This window comes from Sciurus carolinensis, chromosome 8 (assembly GCF_902686445.1).
Source record: "Sciurus carolinensis chromosome 8, mSciCar1.2, whole genome shotgun sequence".
Classification (NCBI taxonomy): Eukaryota; Metazoa; Chordata; class Mammalia; order Rodentia; family Sciuridae; genus Sciurus; species Sciurus carolinensis.
Genome location: NC_062220.1, coordinates 73,412,181 through 73,431,366, shown reverse-complemented (window position 1 = coordinate 73,431,366; position 19,186 = coordinate 73,412,181). Strand labels below are relative to the sequence as shown.

Below are 19,186 nucleotides of genomic sequence, written 5' to 3'. Positions count from 1 at the left end.
GGCTGAGGCAAAAGGATCACAAGTTCAAAGCCAGCCTTAACAACAAGAGGCGCTAAGCAACTCAGTGAGATTTCTCTAAATAAAATACAAAATAGGGTTGGGGATGTGGCTCAGGGATTGAGTATCCCTGAGTTTAATCCCTAGTATCTCCCCTCCCCACCAAAAAAGATATAACTGCTTTTCATGTGTTTAAAAATGGAGAAACTTGAAGGGCACAAGTTAAACTTTAAGAGATAAAATAACAAAATGTATAACTCTCATACATTGTTGGTAGGAATGTAAAATACTTATGTTCACTTTGGAAAACAATGTCATGGTTTCATAAAACCATACACCTTCATCCAGCCATTCCACTCCATTTGTCCAAGAGAAATAAAAGCATAACATGATACAAAGAATTATATGTGAATGTTCATAGAAACTTTATTTCTAATAGCAGAAGTCAGAAGCAGCCTAAATGTCCATCAAAATGTGAATGGATAAACTGTAGCATACAATGATTACAATGGATACTACTCAGTAATAAAGTGAAGGAACTGTTTCACACTATACTTGATGAATCTCACATAACTGATCAAAAACAAAAATAAACACATGATATCTGATATAAAAGTATACAAATGAAAAATATACTGCCTAGTGACAGTAGGCTAATGGTTGCCTATGAAGGAGAGGCTAGGGATGAGAAAGGGCAGAGGAGGCATTACCAAAGCACAGGTCAAGGAAACATTAGGGTGAAGATGGATATGTTCATTGTCTTGACTGAGATATTTTTAAGTGTATATATTTATGTCAAAACATATAAATTTATACACTTAAAATATGTATACTTTATTATACATCAATTATGCCTTAATACAGTGTTTTAAAGTTTTTTACATGAATGCAATTTCATTTCATAACTTGACATAAGAAATCAGTTTATATTTCTCTTTTGTCTTAATTGTCCTTTAGTTTCTATAAAATGGAATATGAGTAGCATGCATACACACACACACACTCCTTCTCAGATTAAAGAACTAAATATATTGCTATAAATACTAATGATATGTACAAAAAACTCAGATGAAATTGCTTAGGAAAAAACAAAGTATAATCTTATTCCCTTACAAGCACAAAGGGATAGTGCTACAAATAAATTGGTTCATCTTCAATATGCATGACTTATTTTCCAAGTGGCTTTAGAATTACAGAAATGCTCTTTTTATTAAGCACTTTTTTGAGAAAAGCTCATGTATGGTTTTCATATTAAAAAGTACTTATTCATTTTAAACAATGCTTACTGTGTTCACTGTAGGAGAATTCCAAGGAAGGGAACTGATATGCTAATAATAATCTACAGATTTTTTATAGAAAGGTATTTTTAATCAAATTCAGAGCAAATATATTAGTCAAGACAGTTGCTAACATTGAAATTGTGCACTCACAACAAGGTATAGTCTACATTATAACATCTATTTTAATCCAAAATTTCTGCCTCATTTTTTGGCAGATTGGGGATATTAAGCATATAATTTGTGGCACTATATAGCTCCTGAAGATCATCCCTGAAGATTATATTGTCATCACTATGTCAATGTGTCACCTAAGTGTTCCTTATGCAATCCTGATACTTGCCGGTAACTCCCATAGAATGCCGTTATTTCACTCTGTATTTACTTCACTGTATATTCATTACTGTTCTAAGCAAAACTGCTTTGTTTCAAGTAATGCTGACAGTGGTTGTTACAACATGTAAGGGAGGTACGACATCCATCACATTACACTTAAAACTCAGACAGTATTGCTGGGTAACCATTATTTTAAATATGTCATTCTTCATCTTCTAAAGGGTCTACATTGATTGGTCAGAATCCCACATTGTCTCTTTCTACATATCTAAGACATTGTTAATTTAGTATAGAATTCACAAGGATGCAAAGTAATGTTATTTTTTAAATCTCATGTAAATAGGTAATTAACATTGAAAATGTTTAATCTTACCATGAGAACAAACTGCAATTTGGTATGTAAGTTAAAAACTTGTAGTAACAATGATTAATAATAGTTTATAGTTCATCTCAGTCTGCCCAATTTGCACAGCAGAGGATTTTGTAAATTGATAGGATAAGTGTGATTTCTTTTGAAGTTTAAAGTTGAATACTGGATACCCTCAGTGTATTATATTCTAGAAGCTCATGCATTCATAAAATACGTTGGATAGTTAGTTCATTATTGTGGTGTTTGGTCAATATTCAGTTCTACCTTCTTAGACAAAGGGATAGAATTCTGAAACTGAAAGACATTTTTTTCACTACTTCATAAATTTCAGGATGACACATTCTTATTCTTCATTTATGCCTCAGGTCTTTTATAGTAGACTCGCAATAATAATCTGTTGACATTGATAAATGCATGAAAAGTTTCTTCTTAAGAGTATTTCATCATGTATGTCTATTGTAAAACTAGATTCTGGAAGCAGTCAGTTCATTTGTATGCCAAATGCACTTGAAATTTTTTCTGTCTGTTTAGCACTCAATAGCATTTTCACAGAACACAAAAAGCAATTATTTCATATTTTAGTCCTCACAAAAACCATGTTAGTGGTGGTATTATTAACTGCTTTTGAGAGAAGAGAAAATGGAGGCTCAGAGATTTGCCTAAACCACAAGAATAGAGAGCAAGTGGTGAGATGAGTCAGAACTCAGCCATCCCTTCTCAAATTCAGGGCCGTCTCTGCTGCAGTGTGTGGCACTATTCAGATTCACAGGAAGTTCAGCCTAAATTCAAAAAAGTTATGCTGAGAATTTTTGCCTCCCTTTAAGAGACTTAGGTTATTAATATCACAAAAGTTACTGTGATATTAAGATACGTATTAGTAAACCTTAAAAGCATAGATATTTGGAAACAGAAAAAGTCCATGTTATTCAGATCTAGCCCTTATCATTAACATTTATTTCATAATGTCTCTAGATTGATAAGTTTCAGTTAAAATTTGAGTGATAAAATATTTTAGATAGTATATAAAATTGTCTTCAATAAACGACTATAACAAATGAAAAATCAGCAGTAATTTTCTAGTCTATTTTATGTATAAAAAATAACCCATTTCAATTTCTCACTTCTAAGGATCGCCTTGCATAATTTTCTGAAAAAAAATTTGATTAAGGCTAAAAAATTGCTAGAATTACTATTTGTATAAATGTTTTCATATAATAAATTCAGTTTTAGGTAATTAATCATAATTATGGGATTTATAACATTTTTAAAGTATTTTTGCCTCTAAAATGATATTTCATATAAAGAACAGCATTTCCTAGGGCTGAGGCTGTAGTTCAGTTGTACAGTGCTTGTCTAGCACTTACGAGGCACTGCATTCAATCCTCAGTACCACATGAAAATAAACAAAATAAAGACATTGTGTTCATTTACAACTAAAAAGAATAGTATTTACTATATTTTACCAAATAGTGAATTAAAAAATATTTTTTAAAGGAAAGAAATGACTGATTATTAAAGAGGCAATTCTATCAGATGGCTTGCTATCTCCAATTACATGCATTCTTCTCCTGAGATTGATGATGTTAGCATAATCCCCATTACTAAATTGTATGTAGGTCATCAATTTCCACATTTTCATTGGTCCAATATAAATGGGTGATAGTCTTTATACAATATAAGATTTCCTATATCCTTTCATTTTTATTTGATAATCAAATAAAAACTGACATTACAAGTTCACAAATCTGTCTGTATCCTAGTTTTTTTAGCCTTACATCTTTTGCTTTTACTCTTGGGTACTTTGTGATCTAGTCAAACTGGAATGTTTTATATTTGAACATGCCTCTCATCTCTATTCCTTTAAATAGGATTTTTCCACCATCTGGGCTGCTCTTCCTCAATCCCTAAGCACTGAAATCTTGCTCATACAATGTCTGTACTCTTTGACCCTCCCCCAGCCCCCCTTTCCATAAAGCACCCCAGATGGAGAAGAGAGTGAAATTAATATTTGTTAACACATAAGAAATGTATAAAGGTATCATCCTGGGCTTAGTGATTTACATGTGTAAATTCAGATAACTATCTTATCATAGTTTTTTATGTCTACTTTTTAATGTCTTTATCAGTCTGCTGGGTTGCTCTTTATGAGCAGAGTTCTGGATCTTACCAGTGTTCAGTCAGTTGCTCCTACTCCCTGCAGTCCTTCCCCAACTCTCGGACACTTTTCACTCCCCTCACTTGTAGCCCATATTCACATACTCTATGAGAACTTTCAGGCAGAATGAAGACTAGTAGCTTCTATTTATTGAATTCTCTAAGTAAGAACTGTATTAAGGGCTGAATTGACATTAACCTGACAAAAATTATACAGTATAGATGTTACCATTACTCTCATTTTATACTGAAATAACTAAAGCTCAGATAAACAACTTGTCCGAGTTTACTCAACTAATGTACATTTGTCTGATTTCATATCCTATGCTATGGACAAGCACATTTGTATTTGGAACCCAAAATTTGCACAAGTTGGAAGGATCACCATGACTGTTCAGTGAGCTCAGATGTCCACCAGCGCATGTCAAGACTTTTCACTACTCTCCAAAATTCTTGATGCATGCCCAGCGGATGACTAGATTGAATACAATGAAATCTGCCCCTCCTGTATCCAAATAATGATTAGTGAAAAGAGATTAAATCGACTTAATCAGTATATATTTTGTCTTTCATTATACTGATTTAATCTAAGCACAAAACAGTAAGTCTTGAAAAAACTGAAAGAGAAATGAAGATTTGCTTGTGATTTAGTATTTATTCTTTAAAAATACTAATAAATCTATAAATAATAAGGCTGAATTTTACAAAGAACTTCAATGTCTTTGAACAAAAGTTTCAACTATAGACTTTCCTGCTATCAAAATAATATTTTTTCAACCTCTAGCTTTCACAAATCCTATTTTGTACAGACTAAGAATTTATCAAAGGTATCAGCTCTGTCCTCATTCCCAACTATGCCAGATTCTTTCACATACACCATAGGGAATTATGGGAACAGTGGACTAGATATTTCAAAGTCAACCAAAAATACTAAAAAATTGGGCAGTAGTCCTAGGGACAATCTCAAAATAGGGCATCCATTTACTCCTGGGAGAGGAAGTATAAATTATGGAGTAAGAAAAGCTGAGTGTTTTAAATAAAAAGTACTAAATCAAATTAGTGTTGGTTGCAAGTCTATCCTCCATATCTTGACTATCAGAATTCACCTGTGTTGATTATTGCTTTGTTTGTCCTCAAGTGTACCCTAGTAACATTTACCATGTCTTTTAGTAAATCCACTTCAGGAATAATCTGTTTGTTGCATCCCAGAGAAAAGGGTCAATTTGAACCATCCAGAATACATCTGGAACTATACTGAGGCTAGTTGTCATTCTAGGGGCTGAAGATGTGAAACTCATACCTCAGCCTTTCCCAGATGTGGAGGAAAGGGCTGAGCAGCTGAGATGGGCACTACAGAGAGACTCATAAGACTGCAGAAGCACAACCGTGGGTCCACTTCAACACAGTCATGGCAGAAGCTCATCACTGGAATTCATATTAACATATCAAGTTTTACAGTTGCAAATAGTTTTGTCCTCAGGCATCTCACTGACTTTAATTCTTAAAAATCCAAAGACACTGTTATATGAATATATTGTGAGAAAACATAAGCTCAGTATTTTTGTGATTGTTTCAAAAATAACTATGTAGACATTTAACTCTCATGAATATAGAGAGAGGCTCCCTAGGTAAAAGACAAGATTTCAAAATTAAAAATGAACATTGGAATTTTAATTTAAGAAAAATGGATTATATTTCATTCAAGGAAAATGAATATATTCATAGACATCACTGTTTATCACAACTAATACTTGTTCCATTTTATCTCTAATAACTGGTCTTATTCTCCTTATTAATTTGAATAATAAATTATCATTTTTTTGCCTAAAACGGAACTATATATATTTTCAAAATTTGCTTCCTAAGTTAATTATTTTAGAACAGAGCTTCATTGGACAGTAAGCACCTTGTGTGCAAAGACTAGGGTTTTTATTTATAGTTCCTCTTCATTTTTCTCAGCACCTTACATGTAATATCACTTAAGTGTTCTCTGAACAAAGAACTCATAAAAAGGGGAACCAATAGAAACGTGGTTTAGTCTACACCTCGAACAGCATAGAAAGGAAACCATTGATGTTGCAACAAGCAGGCTTATCTGAAAGGGACCTGGGAGCCTTTCCAAGGTAACTTATATAAGGAACTTCTTAGGATAGTGAAGAAAAGAAAAGTGCTTTTCTCCATACCCCAGATAGAATGCTGCACCTAAACCCAGCTTCCCTAGGCACTGGTGTCTCCCTCCCTCAGCATGAGAGGCCATAACATCCCATATGCTTAAAGTCTCCTGGTGCTGGGAAGCTGGCATTTCCAGATAATTTGTTAGCAGCTGGTACCCCAAATCTAGACTGCCTGGTGCCAAGCTGCCAATGTATCCTCCCACAGATGAACTAGTTCCCAGCATTGCATTCTAAGTGAGAGCAACTGAGTGAGGGTGAGGTCTGTCCACCAGAATACACACACACACAGCTGTGGCCTCCACTCTACCCCCCATCCCATGCATGCCTCTCAACAGCATGGTGGGAAGAGCAGGGAAATTCATGTTAACTCAAGCTTTCCTTTCTATGTGAAGTTTTTCTTTCCCCAGTAAAACCTATTCTTTAACCCATACCATGATACAATATGCAATTATTTCACAAGTCCTATGGCATGACAGATGGAAACCTAAAGGGATAAATTTTGTCGGAAAGGTACTGTATCTATCATTATACCCCTTCAATTTAACTAACATTTATTGAATATTTACTGTGAGCAGTCTGTATGTAAAGTTTTCATAAATACAAAGTTAGACAGTTTTCATAAAGATCAATATAAATATAAAGATCAATAATTTATGATTGATTTTACTTGGTAAGTCACAACCTGGTTCTGGAAACCAGTGTTGTTTAAAACTAGTTTTTAAGCCACCAAACTTGTGGTAACTTGTTGCAACAAACATAGAAAACTAATATACCCCTTATCTCATGCCCACAGCACACACCACAATTTGGTTCCCTGAATGAGCTTTTAGTAAATGTTTGTCAGAGTCAGACATTTGCAGCTAATGCTGTTGAAGAGAAATGAACATTCAAATATCTAAAATATAATCTGACCATTGGCACTTCCTGTAGAATAAGTGGTCATTTCCTTCTCTCTTAAAAATGGAGCTGAGAGTGTTTTCCTATCTCATCGGATGAGGCAGAGAGAAAGGTAGTAATTAATGGTTTAATGTGTTTAGAATTTCCAGTACTTTAAGTGATGCAAGAAGTAATTTGTTTTCACTTGTAATTTTGTTAATACCAGTTTTTTATATGTTGGTTCATTCTATTTGGGGGAATTGAGTGGTTAAAAAATTGAAGGAAACATGTGTTATTCAAATTTTTAAGATACTGAAAAGTCAAAATGATTTGGCTTAAAAATCTTCCATGATATGACCATATACTACCGAGGAAAGTTTATTCCATGTACTTACACACTTCCCTCAAAAAGTGATGAATGGAAGCATTGGAAAAGGAAAAGCAGGCACTCAAAATCCTTCTCAGAGCTGTGCCACTTCCCTTGTCATCTCTCCTTTGCCAAGAAAGGTGCAGAACAACAAAATATTAGTAATCATTCATTCAGCAAATGTTGCACTAGGATCAGGTACTACAGTATATACTTTATGAATACGTAATTTAACCACAGAAGTAACATACTTGTTATAAAATAAGAATCAATATGTAAGTATAATGGATACAAATCTCAAGGATACAGTTTATGAATAAACTGATATACTTATATTCCTATAACTTTTTCTCTAAATGTATAAATTATTTATTCAAATGTAAGTTTTCATAAATCATTAACACAAATTGACTTCATCATTGAAATAACTCATATTCATATCAAATACATAATTAGCGTGTATATGTTTTACACATTAACATTAATAAATTATATTTTGTTTTTAATATTTTATATATTTATATTAGCATATAGCTTATATCATATTTAATTACATATTCAGTAGACTTGATTATACTAAATATATACAAAAATGTAATATCTCTATGGATAGAGTCTTAAAATGTTTGTAGACTGAGTAAGCAACAGACATTTTGTTTAACAAGTCAATTCGTTAACAAGATGCTGCTGGTGTGTCCAAAATAGATGATGTTTATGAAACTCTTCTTTTTCTAAGAAGTTGCTCATTCTATTTACTTAGTCATTTTTATTAGCATAATAGGCAATTCTTTACAAAAAGAGATTAGAGATTATGCCTATATTGTGACTCCTTATATTAAGGCTATTATACTGGAGTATAGCATCCATTGGACAAGAGTATTATGGTAAAAAATTCACAGCCATGTAATACTCCAAGAAATTATTTTAAGGAAGATTCTAGTAATCCATTTCAAAATGGCTTCTGTAGATTTTGTTTCATTTTGAATGTCTACTGAAGCCAATTTTTATAAAAGGTATTTGAATGTTCATTCATCCAAGCACTTTTCTTTCTGATAATGGTTGATATTTATCTCCACTGGATTAAAGGAATGTATGGAGAGATAACTTGCCCAAGATGTCACTATCAAATCTCAAAGGGCTGAGTAAGTTGAAAAGATGGTCCTTGTACTTGGGATTCCCTGAGGCAGACTTGAAGATAACGAGAGAGCAAGACCTGCTGGGTCACCTTATTATTTCTTTTTTCTTTTCTTTCTTTCTTTCTTTTTTTTTTTTTAAAGATGAGATTGCCTCACACCCAAACTACCTCTTTGAAGACTTGGATAAAGCATTTCAAAGTAAACAAAAACATGTTTTAATTGCTATTCTTTCTACATAAGAATCTTTTACAATAAGAAGTTTCTGCACTGGAGCTAGACCAAGGTGAGTTTTGGCCGGAGTCATTTTGGTTCTGGTATCTGTGTCAATGAAGATTCAGAAGGCCAATCAACTCTGTGGTTATACTAAGTTTACTGACTTATCAGGAAGACATTTCTGTGCAATGATTTGAAATAGGAAATCCTAGATGAGCTTTCTAGATTGAGAAGTTAACATTATTTCTAAAGGAAGTCATAATTTTATAATGCTATCACAACTATGGAGCTTGTCACCAGGCATTTCTATATACATTTACATGTTAAAAAACAGCCCTGTAAAGATCTAAAGGGTATACTCCCTCAATGGTACCAGTGCAATAGTAAATGACTCTACGAAGTATTTATATAAATGTTTCATTACCTATTAATATGGTAATTTGGCAAATACATTTTTAAAAACTTCACAAATTAAAAAATACAATTCACACAGAATTTTTATATGTATTATTACATGGTGAAAATCTTCATTAATGAATTGTGTATATCACACACACGTCAGACTATATACAGAAATGTCTGTTTGCCAGCACAGTATCCTCAATTATTATATATTCACAAAATATAGAATTTTAAAATATTCTATGCTTTTACAAGTTACGAAAATCTTATTCACGTATGGCACAAATTTTTTGTTTTATTGTAAGTTTATTTCATAATTAACAATATTGTAGCTTAGACACATTATTTTATAAAAAGAATTAGTGCATGTTCTTTTTAAAGGCCCTTTTGGGGATTGAGTGAAATATTATCTCTCTTAAAGGATATAAGCAACAATCAAATGTCTGGTATTTTGAAGAAAATGCTTTATTAAAAATTACTTTGCAGTTGTCTCGTTTGTAAAATGAAAGAACACATCATAATATATTACTTCCTGACATTAAAGGTTTTATGTAAAGCCTTAGCTTTCGGGATCTTCCGTTTACGTTTCATCACATTGTGCTGGCTGACATTTAAAGTCTCTACAAGCTCAAGTGGTATTTTAGGCCTGTCACCGCTCTATTGCCTCACAGCAGATTTTCCTCAGGAATGAAACCCACTGACCCAACTAACACCACCAAAAGAATATGAACTCATTAAGTCAAAGCAGAACTAATAAACCGAATCCATAATCCCTTAAACTATTTTGCTTCCCAGAAATCTTCTGTTCGTAATGATTTAACTTTGATGGAAGGTCATCCAGAATGATTTTCAACAGCGCTGTTTCAAAGAAACCTAGTCTAAATGAAAGCTAAGACAATGTTCAGTTCCTCCCTCTTTCTTTAGAATTGGATGGATTTTAAGGTTTTTCCTTGTATGATTAATGAAGAGAACTATTAAGAATGATTTTATCATTACCTTTCAAAACCACCATCCCCCCCTCCCCTTCATTCTCTATTTACCCACTTTCATATTTTTTCTGGAGTTTCTGTACTTGACCCTCTTCCCATCATCATCCCAAATGACCTCAGTTGTGTCCAGGTTAATACACTCAGTTTTGCCCAATTTTCCTTTTCTTATTTTGTGTACATTTTCTTTTGTTTCCTGTATTCTTAAAATCTAACTCCCTTTGAGAATCTTAAAATACATTCCAGTTATCACACTCAGGTTTTGCTGACTCATCATTTGTTTCAAATTAACCATCTCAAAATCCCTATCATAACTAGTCAGGAAGTGACACATAATAAAAACAAATGGTAATATATACTGAGTTCTTAATGTGTGCTTTGTGTTCCTTTTCATGCTAGATGAAAGATTAGGGAGAAGGCTGTTATTGGTCTCACAGAGATGACAACCTTGATAGAATGACTACAGATATACATAGAACTTCTGTATTTTCTCAGGTAAATGTTATTGAGAAAATTGTCTCTCACCTGTATTTTCTGTGTTTTCATCATTATTACATAAATTTAAATCTACTTTCCTGTCATGCAAATTATTTTTGTACCTCTTAGTTGTGATGCAGGCATGAATTTTTTTTAGTTTTCTTTTTGTTGTTGTTGTTGTTTTTCTTATTATTAGATAGAACTTTACTTATTTATTTTTCTGTGGTGCTGAGGATCAAACCCAGTGCCTCACACATGCAAGGCCAGCCCTCCACCGCTGAGTTACAACCCCAGTCCCAGACATGGTTTTTAACAGAGAGAACTTCCTAGTGAAACATCAGTTTTTAGTTACTGAAAGGGAGCAAGACTCTTTTTGCCAGCAATTTTCAAGACTCCATCCTACCATGTGTATATACAAACACACTCCTGAATCCTGAGCCAAGAAGAACAATGGAAGCCTGCATCTCCACTGTTCTCTTTTTCCAGTTAACCCAGGTGCTGTGGCGAGAGGGAAAGGAGATACAACAATTGGAAATGAATTACACATTGCTTCTAGGAAAAAGAAAATGGGGCTAGGGTCTCTAATGTAAGCCACACCTTGCTGATCAAAATCCCTACTTTGTCCATAAATCCATAGCTATATTCCACATAACTGAATAGATTCCACTCACAACTCCCTCCTCACTAACTCCAAAACAGTAACAAGCAGCTCACTGAGTTACTAACTCCTGATGCCCAAATCAATTTTGTTGACCATTGTCCTAGGCAACGTCACATCATCCAAGAGTAAATGTGAAAAATGAGCTGCTAACCTAATAATTTAAAGGAATGTTTTTAATTACTTTATTTCTCATCTCCTCCTACATATAAGGGCTAAAGTTACATTTTTCCAGGTCTTTCTCATTTTGTTTTCTCCCCAAAGTAGCAAAGTATGAGGTGAACAACAACAAAATGATATTTAAAGAATATGGTAAGAACATGATTCTGCAGAGTAAGTACATTAAAAACTAACTTCTAAAACTCACTTGCATTCAACTACTAGTGTTATAATTAACAATCTACACAAAAAATACATGGCATTTTTCTTGCTTAAATGAGGGATGATTTTGCATCAAAGGAGATTTTTGCAATGCCTGGAGATGTTTTTTCTAGCCCAACAAGGAGGCCTTTAGGAGGCAGAGGATACGAGGACCACAATGCTTCTAACCATCCTACAATGCACAGTACAGTCCTCTACCACAAAGAATCACCTGACAGTGTCATTGTGCCAACATTAACAAAACCTGCTGTGGGGGAAGTTTGTGGAACATGATTAAAGAGACACGAATGTCAGAAAATGTGAAGGGAATCCAATGGGTGAGTCAATACAAGAAGATTGTATTTTTCCCTTTCTGTCTTGAAAAGCCATTTGAAGAAGAGGGTAGAGATGCAGAGAAGATGATGAAAGAGAGAAAAACCTTATCAGATGCATGTTTATCTAATGAAAACTGCATGACCACCCAACAGGAAGGTGGTGATTTCATACAGTGATAGTTTAGTGCAGAGGTTTTACAGGCAGCATCCTGGGTTTGTAGTCCAGTGTTTCCACTTTCTCAAACTATGATATTTGGCAACTTAACCATATATCATTAAACTTAACCTCTGTATACCTCATCCATAAAACAGGCATAATAATAGTGTGTGTCATAGAAATGTTGTGAGGTGAAAACAAGTAAGTCAAGTGTGAGGCAAACATAAAACATCTCATGGGTGTTTGCTTTTTATTAGCATTATTCTTCTTATGACTGTCGTCACCATCATTTCATAGATCAGAAGGCTGAAGCTCAGAGAAGTATAGCAAAGAGATTATAGGAACAAGGTGTGAATGGAACAATACACCCACCAGAGCCCAGGCTGTGATACGTCTGCAGGCAGGTGTCAGACACTTGCTCAAGGGCCAAGGTTTTGCTATCATGTCTCCTGGAAGTTCTACCTCATCCAAACATTAGCCTACCTGGCAAGTTGTGTAAGGAATTCAGACTTTGTCTAGAACTTGAATACTTTATCTTCAAAACTCACATTTGTTTTATATGTACCTGAGAATATTTAACAAATAATCCAATATCTTAAAGTGTAATATGATAGATAAAATGTGATAAAATGTGAGGAGATGTCAGTGATAAAATGTGAGGAGATGTAGCCTATTAGAGTGGTGCACTAATCTCAAAGTTAGCTGATGCGGAAATAGCCACCAAACTTATTTCTAGTTCCCTCTGCCTCCTTGCTTTAACTTTCACTACCTTCACCTTCTCTGGACTCCTGCCGGTATCCTTCACTCCTCCCTCATCTGTTCTTCAGCCACGCAGGGAGGAAAATGAAAACACTTGTGGAATTATTGTTCTCAAATTAAAGGGATTTTAATCTTTTAATAAATAGAATAATGCATGTCAGTCACATACCTATGACATGTCTTTATTACTATGTAAATGTTTTTTTTTTCTGTGTTTGGTGGTTGGACAGTCTTCTGTCTCAGAAAGATGAGTTTAAAATTAGTTAATATGCTGTTTTTACTTTCTGATTCAGCCAAACTACCACTTCCTTTCTACATCCTGCATTGTCCATGCAGGTCTTCCTTAGAAATTGCATCCTAATTGCAATCCTTTTTTAGTTACAGCTTCCAAATTGAGTTAAAGTACCCAATATTGTCATTTTCTTAACACCACCTTATTGCCATTTCTCTAATTGCTCTTCTGACCATTCAATAATTGAAAAAACAACCAAACAAATTAATCACAACAAAGCAAAACCCTTAGTTCCTAATATCACCAAGCAGACATTTTCCTGTCCTCAAACCATAATGAAGATAATGTCCTCCACCCTATTTTATTTAAAGGTTTTTTTACTCTTATATTAACACCTAATTTCCCTTTCCTTGTTTAATTTAGGATAAAATATTAGAATAACTCCTTACCTGCTAATTTTTATTTTTTTTAAATTAAATACCATGTATTATTTTCTATCCTTTCCTAGTTCAGCACTTTATATAGTATTCCCTATATTATTTCAGAACTCTCCAAGGTTCACATGAAAATTGAACTTCTGCTACACCATTGCCCCAATATCCCTGTTATTGGCAGTAAGCATGAAGAAAAGTAGTGAGAACCTTCCTGTAAGGGTGCAGTAGTAAAATAGGGAAAAGGATGAGGAAGAAGTTTCCTCAGAAACCAAAGTTTGAACATTTCAGGGCGTATTTTTTTCACATTATATAGCATGTAAGTGCTTGTATCACTTTCCTATTGCTGCTGTAACAAGTAGTTGCAAACTTAACCTAAAACAATATAAATATGTTACCTTATAGTTCTGGAGGTCAGGAGTCCAAAACCAGTTTCACTTTTTAGTCAAGATGATGGCAGGGCTTTGTTTCTTCTGGAAACTCTAGGAGGAATCTGTTATACAGTGCCTTTTCCATCTCCTAAAGGTTTCTTTGGTCCACAGTCCCTTCCTCCATCTTTCAAGACAGTATTGCAGGTTAAGACTTTCACACCCTGCCTCCCTCTTTCACCTTCAGGGAGGGGTACCCAGGCTATTCTCCCCAGATCAAGGTCAGCTGGTTGGCAACCTTAAGTCTCCCTGCCCCATAAAGACATCTTTAGAGGATCCTTATTCTTATTACCACAGTCCTTGTTTGTTTAAATAGTATAAATTAAGCATTAGAGCTGTAAATCTTTTCTCTCCTTCAGTATGTCCTAAAATTCCCCCGACTGTTTTCCTGGATTATTTCAGGAAAAAACAATACCTCTCTATCTCTCCCTCATTCTCTCTCTAGTCATAAATTACTACAGGATTTATAAAATAATTAGCAAGTGATTTATTAATTGATAAAACAAAACAAAAATATAAATGCTAAATAGAGGCCTAATGAAATGAGACCGATTTTAGCATTTAATTGATTTTTGTTCTCATAAGTATGTTTAAAACATTTAATATAAGGAATACATAGTAGAATGATTATAATTACAAATAAGTAAAGGAAAAATTATAAAACTAAAATCATTCAGAACCCCACGACAAAGGAGTTATATTTTTGCTATACATTCATCTAGACATTATTATCATGCAAGTATCTATGGCAATAGAGATTTAAAATGTTGAGAACTACATAATATTCCATTATGAAACTGTCACTATAATTTTTAAATTTCTTTTTTAGATGTTGATAAACCTTTATTTATATGTGGTGCTGAGAATCAAACCCAGTGCCTCACACATGCTAAGCAACTGCTCTACCACTGAGCCACAACCCCAGTTGTGTAATTATAATTTGTAGTGTAAGTTTTATGAGGCTTGGGTTTACTTTTAAAAGATGTGATAAATATGCCAATATAAATATCTGTGTGTACCTTATCCTTAGGATAAATTGCTTATAGTAGAATTGCTAGCACAAAGATTATGCACACTTTTTAGTTGTTGTTTATGAATATTGCATTAGTTTTCTAAATAAGGTATATTTATTAACTTCTTAGTCTAAAAGTGAATTTCTAGTTTTATATCAAATATGAAGTATTGCAATTTTTCTAATTTGAGAATTCAAGAAACTTTTTAGTGCAAATGACATTATAAACATGATTAGAAGAACTTAATAAAGAATGTAGCAGATAGTGAGTAGCAGATAAATGTTTTGAGTTTATAGATTAATGACCACCTTGGCTCAGGTATGCAGGACTGCAAAAACAATCAGCCAAGATGATATGAGCTCTCTTATGTGCACACACTATGCAGCACCAGCATATTCACATATATCCTTAATATTTTTTTTCAAATAACAGATTATATTGTTTGGAGCATTGATTCTCAGAAAACTTCTAAATAAATCACCTGAAAATCTTTCAGAAATATTACAGACTATGCAGAGATCTTTAAAACCTCTCTGGGTGACTCCACTGTGCATCCAAGGTTTTATATTACCCTACCCAGGCTTTACACTAACCAGACCATTGAGCAGTATCTCCAGAGGGAGAATATGAGCACCCCACGTGAATACCATATGCAGACCAGACTAAGAACCATCAAAAGGGATTTCATTCATTTATACAGCTGAGAATAATTGAGGCCCAATAGCTCAATAGTCTTGTCCATAGTTAACTGGCTGTGTTAGTCTGTTTAAAGTTAGCATAGGGATTCTGAGTACAGAAGAAACCATCTTAAAGACATTTCTGAGTACCAAAAATAGATGAAAATTGGGTGTCATTTAGAATCTTCTAGAAGACCTAGCCAATTTTACATCTCATCTATTTATTGCTTCTGCACTTTCTGGTCAGTTTATTTATTGAGTCATCTAGGCACACCTTGCACCTTTGACTTGATTATGAAAGACCTTCCAGCTAAGTTTGGGGAGGTCTTGGTACTGTGAGTATTATATCCCTGAAGGGTCCCAGGCCCATTATTGGTCCATTAATGTGTTCATAGAGGGAGCATAGCAGAATGAAAACAACAGGAAAAGAGAAGATACATCTTTAGAGGACCAATTGTTCTGTGCTGGGTTTCCTGTGTGGAAAATCAAATGACTTACAACTAATTGTTTGTGTGCAAAAGTCTTTGGCAGTGATGCCAACAAAAGCACTGGATAGTGTGTCTGCTCAAAGCAAAACATGGCATATTATGCATTCAGCAAATCCTGATTATCCAAACCTCAGTCATGTGAGTTATTTGCTTTTTAGTTATGCTTCAGGAGGCTCTTCCTGTGAACACAATGTCTGGCCTGTTAGACACAGAGCTGCCAAGACAGAGCCACAGGTGGCCATGACTTGGCAAGTGATAAAACACAAGCTACACTGAACACAATAAAAAATGGACAGGATTTTCCATCTGTTTTCAATACATATAGACAGCACAAAGAGTTTCTTAGGGGAAACTGAGATTTACAATTACACATGAAACATTTCCCCGTGTTACCAAGTTCATACTTAATATTTGGGAATTTTTTTTATGCAGAATAACTGATTTAAAAGTCTGTATAAAGACTAGTAGTTGTGCTAAATAATAAATGGCTATGTTCCTTTACCTTTATTTCCTTATTTCTTCTAATGCTATTAAGGATTCATCACTGATATTTATATCTCTGTACCTTTAAAATGGTATATGGAATGTGTGTACAGAGAATTTTTCAAGTATGTAGTCAAACTTCTTCTTTCTCACTCTTAGCCACAATACACAGTCAATGGGATGCTCACAAGGTGTCATTAATCTACCTCAATTTTTACTCTCGTTCTCTCTTAACAGTATGTTCTTTGCATTTTTTTTTTTTTTTTTTTTTTTTTTTTTTTTATCAATCAGTATGATTCTCAGGAGTTTGGAAACTCAAAGTCTATTGCAGCCACCACTTTCTGACATTCACCCTGTGTTATGTTCTGTGTATAATCCTGTACTAATACTATATATTTAATTTCCTATAAATCATCCAAATGAACATATATGTGCATGTATTTATATATATAATGAAGAAAATGTGAGAAAACTCCCTCATCTTATCTGGGTGCTGGATGTCTATTTGTTCCCTGGGATTACAAATTGTAGCTCCCACAATGCAGTAACTGAGAACTAAGACCCATACCAGGGAAGCTGTTTGCTATTCCAGGCTCTGCTACTTTATAAACTAACCAGATGGAACAACTTTAGCATTCTATTTTTTCATCCATAAGGCAGAAATAAAAGTTTTATAACTTATTTTCCAAAGTTGTTAAGATCAAGTGAGCTAATGAACATGAAGTCATCTTTAAAAGGTACGTGATTGATATTTTTGTCACAAAGAATTCCCATAATATTAAATGACCTTAGAGTTTAAAGGAAACAGTACAAACTAGTCTAATATGCTCTTAAATTGAAAATTCATCTATTCTCTGGTAAATAGTCATCAGTTTCTGCTTGAATACATTTGATGACGAGAGCTCTTTATGTCTCAGAGCAATATATTCCAATATGAATAATATGCATCTAACTGTGAAAGTAAAAATAATGTACCATGTCTGATATAATTTATAATTGACAACATTTTACCACGAGGATATTGGGAAAGCAAAACAAAATAAGTTGTTCCCTTGTTTGTGTTTGTCATTGTTAGCAAAAGATAGTCTAATTGTGTCCAAACCTCCTATTAAAAAAAAAAAAAAGCAACTCTATTAAAAGTCAAACCACATTTTCTGCATTTTCTGTTCTGATACTCTGCCTCTTATATTATGAGATATTAGAGGATCCATTCTGAGATGAATTCTACATCATCAAATCTAGGTTTAGCCTGAAAATAGTTTTAAAGTGATGAGAATGTTAGATCATAAGAGTCTAAAAAGCCAAAAGGATTTTTGAGTGATCATGACCATCAAAGATTAGGAGGATTATGGGCAGTGAGTGTATGAAAAGGTGCTCAACACATTAATCATCAAGGAGATGCAAACTATAATTATATATCAAGACACACAGAACAGAATGTTAGCAAGAAAAAATGACAATTCAAAGCATAAGTGAATGTCTAGAGCAACTGAAACTTTTACACATAACTGGTGGATGTGACAGCACAACTACCTTGAAAAAAATGTTTAGCATTCTATATTAAAATATAAGGGCTGGGGAGATAGCTCAACTGGTAGAGTGCTTGCCTCACAAGCACAAGGCCCTGGGTTCAAATCCCCAGCACCACAAAAATAAAAAATAATAAAAATAAATAAATAAAATGTAAAATATTGTGGCAAGTCTGGGACTGGGAATAAATTCAACATGCTATGATATATATTATATAGAATATAGAATATAATATATATGAAATAATATATAATTCCTCTTTATTCATACTTTATATGAAGTTCAAATATAGGAAAAATCATGGTGGTGGTTAGGGTCATAATAAATGTTACATTTGGGAGCTGATATGGAGATGAGCATGAGTGGGGCTCCCAAGGTGCTGGGACAAAAAAGGACAAGGGGTAGCGTGTAGCCCAGTAGTGGAGCACTTGCCCAGCATGCAGAAGACCATGGGTTTAATCCTCAGCACCTAAAATAAATGAATAAATAAATAAGTAGGTACTGGAGATTTTGATCTGTATAATGGTTGCAAAGGTATCTACATTTATAAAAAAATTAACTGATTTTATATTTAAGAATTGTGTGCAAAAGAAACTACTACCAATAGAGACTTACAGCTTTAAAATCATATATTCTGAAATATAATTCATCTAGCTAGAAAGAGTTGCCAAAATCTTAATTTGAATTAATAACTATTTACAGAAGAGATGCTGTTCTGTGTGTGTGTGTTGGCAAAAAGAAAGCAGATTTAGTTCCTCTGAATGTCCTTCTGTTTATTTAATATGAAAACTTATGAAAATGAGTTGAAAGGTTTCTTACTGAAGAAAGCCTTCTTCAAAAATAAGTACATTTCAAGTCATAGTTACTTGG

The 19,186-nt window shown here is 33.8% G+C and overlaps 1 protein-coding gene across 1 annotated transcript in view; it reads left to right on the top strand.

The window, feature by feature from the left end:
- LOC124991326 (eukaryotic translation initiation factor 4E-binding protein 1-like) overlaps positions 1-19,186 on the top strand; it is a 75,913-nt gene that overhangs the window by 31,566 nt on the left and 25,161 nt on the right. The window lies entirely within an intron of this gene.